Genomic DNA, 6,000 nt, shown 5'->3' with positions numbered 1-6,000 from the left:
CGCCTTTTTAAATACTTCTCAAAGTATTTCATTCTTCTAGGAGAGAGGTGGGTGTTAACTTTCAAGAAACGTCTGCAAAGAAACAAGTAACACCATGGACCTTTCATTTCAACACTGAACTACAAATATTCTCCTTCACTGGGATTGAAAGTTGGACCATAAGGAAGGCTGAGCGCCAAAGAATGGAGGCCTTTGAACTCTGGTGCTGGAGAAGACTCCTGCGAGTCCCTTGGACTGCAAGGCCATCCAACTGGTCAGTCCTAGAGGAGATCAACCCTGACTGCTCTTTAGAAGGCCAGATCCTGAAGAGGAAACTCAAGTACTTTGGCCACCTAATGAGAAGGAAGGACTCCCTGGAGAAGAGACTCATGCTGGGAACGACAGAGGGCAAAAGAAGAAGAAGGGGACGACAGAGAATGAGGTGGCTGGATGGAGTCACAGAAGCGTTCGGCGTGAGCTTAAATGGACTCCAGAGGATGCTAGAGGACAGGAAGTCCTGGAGAAACATTGTTCATGGGGTCCTGATGTGTCGGACACAGATTTCACAAATAACAATTGAGACTGCAAAGGTTTTCACCCAAAGGAAAGCAGGTCAGGAGCTCCAGCTTCAAACCCTGCAGAGTGACTTGCCATGTTAAGATGTAAACAGGCCTTTCCAGGAAGCCTGAAACGGCCCCAGGGGAGCTTAAAAAGAGATTAGGGAGGGCTGGGAAACTCAGAAGTTGCCTGACCGGAAGGAAGCTCTGTTTCTGGGCTTCGGTTTCTACAGGGGCAGCTGAGATCTTACCTAAAATTATTTACAGCTTGGTAATTGAAAAAAAACACATTATGGACTAGAAACTTGCGTTTGACAAGGAGCCCAAAGCTGAACTTTGAACTGAAAGAGAATGGTCTTCATCTAATTAGCAATTAGGGCTAAGCTGTCTTTTATCTAATTGTCCCCAGCATTTAGAGTGTACTGCATCCAGTTTTGGTCAACCACACTATAAAAAAGACGTGGAGACTCTAGAAAGAGTGCAGAGAAGAGCAACAAAGAGGATTAGGGGACTGGAGGCTAAAACCTATGAAGAACGGTTGCAGGAACTGGGTTAGTCTAATTTAATGAAAAGAAGGACCAGGGGAGACAGGATAGCAGTCTTCCAATATTTGAGGGGCGGCCATTGAGAGGAGGGGGTCAAGCTATTTTCAAAAGTATCTGAAGGACAGAGAAGGAATAATGGCTGGAAACTGACCAAGGAGATATTCAACCTAGAAACACGGAGATATTTTCTGACGGTGAGGGCAACCAACCAAAAGAACAGAAGTTGCCTTCAGAAGTTGTGGGAGCTTCATTCACTGGAGGCTTTCAGGAAGAGACTGGACTGCCATCGGTCAGAAATGGTGTAGGGTCTCCTACTTGGTTGGTCTACAAGGTCCCTTCCAACTCTTAATCTGTAGCTTCTAGAACTATCTTACCCTGCCACAAATCTAAATCGCTTTGTTCCATAATTTTCTGGGTATTTGCTCTTCTGTTTTTTAAAAAACTGGGGTTGCTATCACACCAACCTTTGAGGGGAAGGGACCATCTAGAAGATTTCATTCCAGGAACCACGGATGGCTAATGTCTTTAGGAAAGCACCGCAGGAGAAGTCTCCTTTCCCCTGATTTTAATTGGGCTTGCCTCATTTCCACTTTCCCCCCCGGAATGGTAGAAAAACAGTCCCAGAGCATGAGAGCCAATAGGGAAGCCAACACTTAGCAGAATTGCAAAGGTTAGGAGGGGAAAAGGCTTTCTGTGACAGCGTCATAACAGGAAAACTGCAGAAAGAGGAGAAGAGGGGAGAGGTAGGAGAAGGAGAAAGGGAAAAGGACGAGGGGGAGTAAGAGGAAAAGGAGGGGGAGGAGAATAAAGAAGAGGAGGAAGAGGAGAGGAGCAGAAAGAAAAGGAGAGGAGGAGGAAGAGAAAGAGAAAAGGAAGAGGAGGTGGAGGAGGAACAGGAGGAAGAAGAGAAGGAAAAGGAGAAGGAGGGGAGGAGAAAAAGGGGAAAAAGAGGAGAGGGAGGAGGAAGCGAGGAAGAGGGGGAGGAGAAGAAAGAAGAGGAGGAGGAGAAAGGGAGAGGAGAAAAAGAGGAGAAACAGGAGGAGGAGGAAGAGGAGAGGAGAAAAACAGAGAGAGGGAGGAGGAGGAAGAGAAAAAGGATGGGGAGAAGAAAGAAAAGGAAAGGGGAGGAGAAGAAAAGAAGAGAAAGAGAAAAAGAGGAACAGGAGGAGGAAGAGGAGAAGGAAGAAGAGAAGGAAAAGGAGAAAGAGGGGAGGAGAAAAGGGGGGAAAAGAGGAGAGGGAGGAGGAAGCGAGGAAGTGGGGGAGGAGAAGAAAGAAGAGGAGGAAGAGAGGAGGAGAAGAAAAGGAGAGGAGAAAAAGAGGAGAAACAGGAGGAGGAGGAAGAGGGGAGGTGAAAAACAGAAAGAAGAGGAGAGGAAGGAGGAGGAAGAGAAAAAGGATAGGGAGAAGAAAAGAAGAGGAGAAAGAGAAAAAGAGGAGGAACAGGAGGAGGAAGAAGAGGAGGGGGAGGAGGAAGAAGAGGAGGGGGAGGAGGAAACAGAGGAGAGGAGGAGGGGGAGGACCAGGCTAATTGTCACCTTCCAGTAGTGCACAAATCCCTGGATTCACACCTGTCACCATCAGTTCTAATGGGGAAAGAGGAAGGCAGTGGCAGCAGGAAGGGTCAGTTGAGTAGGAAACATTGGCGCTTTGAAAAGGACAACAGGGGAATGTATTTTTTTCTGGAATCAACACCTTTGTCTCCTGCAAGAAGAAACCACTCGACCTGTGGTGTATTGGTTGCTAGCAGGTTCCACCATGATATTCTTCTGAAGTGTCCTTTCTTTGATGCTTGGGATTTTTCTCGGTAAGCCTATCGCTCTCCTAGAGGACCAATAGTCCCATTAGGAGGAGGATGTGGTCAAGAAGGAAAATTAAGGCCAAATCAACCAATGACCAATTAAGGGCTCACCCACCAGATATTCTGGAGCCAGAATACGGCTGCTGGTGGGTGACATGGACCAGGAGGGAAAGGATGGGCAGGAATCCATCAGCCGCTGTCCTGGAACTACCCCACATAAACAGTGCAAGAGCAACAGTTCTGCTCGCCCAAATAGGATATTTTAGTATTGACAACACGATATTAAACACACTGTGAGGACCAGAGGAAAGTATCTTTCCTTGGCTTCAAGAAAGATCCCGAGGGGCTTAGATTTCAGCCGACCAAGTGCAAGAATGAGTCAGACTTCCATTTTGAGTCCAGGCCAATGACTAAAACTCCAGTGCTCCCATTTCCAACATTAGTTGGAAATTACAAATATTTTGGAAATTAGACCAAGGCACCAGGCTAAAAACCAGGAGATGGTGAGTTCTAGTCTTAAGCACGAAAGCTGGCTGGGTGACTTTGAGCCAATCACTAGGAGTTGGTGAGTTCTAGTACCACCTTAGGCATGATAGCCAGCTGGGTGACTTTGAACCAATCACTAGGAGGTGGTGAGTTCTAGTACCATCGTAACCATGAAAGCTGGCTCAGTGTTTTGGGGCCAATCCCTAAGAGATTGCAAGTTCTAGTCCTGTCTTAGGCACGAAGGTTGGCTTGTTGACTTTGAACCAATCCCTAGGTGTTGGTGAGTTCTAGTACCGTCTTAGGCATGATAGCCGGCTGGGTGACTTTGAACCAATCACTTGGAGTTGGTGAGTTCTAGTCTTGTCTTAGGCTCGAAAACCAGCTGAGTGACTATACCATCACTCTCTCTCTCAACCCAACTCATCTCAAAAGGCTGCTGTGGGAAAATTTGAAGGTTATTTTCACCACCTTGAATTATTTATAAAAAATAATAAAGGTGGGTGATGTAAAGAAATAAAAAAACAAACATAAATCATTGCTATCTGAATCATCAGGGGAAAACTTGCAGGAAAGGAAATTTATTCCCAGATCAAATATGTTTTCCTTATCATTTCCTTATATGTAGAACCCTTGGGAGAAAACTGGAAATGAGGTACATTGTCTGAAACACACTTATGCTGGTGCATTTGTGAAACCACAGAAAAACAACTGGCGTTAAAAATGATCTTTCCCTCGTTTTCCCCAAGTTTAGTTTCATACCAAAATGAAAGAGAATCATTTAGGCTACGACCCATGTGTGGCTCAAGCAATCTTTATTTTGTGTTTATTATTTTTTAAACCATTTTAAAAGTTTCTTTTTTTTTAATACAGGTAACTTAAATGAGGTGATAAAACAAGTCTATGTGTTTTCCCCTTGCGTTCCCTCCCCCCTCAACATTCTTTCAAATCACACATACAGGAGGATCTTTATTTTAATTTTTTTTTAAATAATGCTTCTGGGATTCATTTTTGCTGTTACCTAAACGTGAGTGAAAACAGCTGATCCCCCTCCCCCAGGTGACAAATGGGGAAAAATTGGATGAATTAGGGAGGGGCAAGAAGTAAGGATATATACACTCACACACCATACAAAAAGTAGTACATTTAAATACACACTTAAAAAAAAACATTTAAAAAACCTTTAAAAAAATCCCACTACAGCATCACATACAAAGGAAATTTCACATCTAGGGGAAAGAAAAGAGGAAGTGTAACGACACAATTTGACCAGAGGGGGAGTGGTTACCCACTTCCCTTAGTTGGCAAGAAAGTTCCCCAAAAGGGATGCAAATTTTTGGTGGCCTCAGAGGGTGGGGAAGGTGAAGAGCTGTGCAATTGTCTTAAAATACAAGCAAAACATGAGATGAAAGGGTTACCCTGGATCTTTGCTAAACACAAGGCTGGGCCAACCAACCAAAAGATATTGTTGCCATTACAGAAACTTGGTGGGATGAAACCGACAAATGGAACAATAGCAATAGCAGTTAGACTTATATACCGCTTCATAGGGCTTTCAGTCCTCTCTAAGCGGTTTACAGAGTCAGCATATTGCCCCCAACAACAATCTGGGTCCTCATTTTACCCACCTCGGAAGGATGGAAGGCTGAGTCAACCCTGAGCCGGTGAGATTTGAACAGCCGAACTGCAGAACTACAGTCAGCTGAAGTAGCCTGCAGTGCTGCATTTAACCACTGCGCCACCTCGGCTCTCGGAACATACAGCTAGAAGGATTTAAATTATTTAAAAGAAATAGACCAAATAAAAGAGGAGGTGGAGTTGCACTGTTGCACTATATATAAGAAATAATTACCTCTCTACAGAAATAGAGCACAACAATGATGAGAACTATCTTGAATGCATTTGGGTCAATATTAAAGGTTGGGGGGAAATGATATTGCCATAGGTCTATACTACAGGCCACCCAACCAAGCAGAGGAAGTAGATGAACTTTTTGTTAGTCAGCTAACTAAGGTGTGTAGGAAGCACACCACAATAGTCGTAGGTGATTTTAACTTTCCTGACATCAACTGGGAAACAAACTCTGCACCAAGTGGAAGATCCGACGGGTTCCTAACAAACCTAGCAGACAACTTTGTTTCCCAAAAAGTAGAGAAGGGAACAAGGGGATCAGCCATATTGGACTTAATTCTCACTAACAGAGAGGAAATGATAGAAGGTGTTGAAGCCACAGGAACCCTGGGGGCAAGTGACCATGCAATATTGGAATTCAACATGATGCAAACACAAGTAGTAGAACAAAGTGAAACGAGAGTCTTGGACTTTAAGAGAGCTCATTTCAATAAACTTAGAGAGAGCTTGGGAAAAATTCCATGGATGAGAATCCTCAAGGGCAAAACAACTCAAGAAGCTTGGGAAATTTTGAAAAATGAGATTACAAAAGCCCGGTCTAGCACAATACCAATGAAGAAGAAAAGTAACAGCTCCCAAAAGAAACCAGCATGGCTGCATAAAGAACTCTCTGACAAATTGAAAGACAAAAAGGATAAGTATAAAAAGTGGAAAGGGGGAGACATAACTAAGAAGGAATATCAGCAAATAGCCTGAGCATGTAAAGATGAAGGGAGGAAAGCTAA

This window comes from Thamnophis elegans, chromosome 1, assembly GCF_009769535.1.
Source record: "Thamnophis elegans isolate rThaEle1 chromosome 1, rThaEle1.pri, whole genome shotgun sequence".
Classification (NCBI taxonomy): domain Eukaryota; kingdom Metazoa; phylum Chordata; class Lepidosauria; order Squamata; family Colubridae; genus Thamnophis; species Thamnophis elegans.
Note: the sequence above shows the minus strand (reverse complement) of the source record.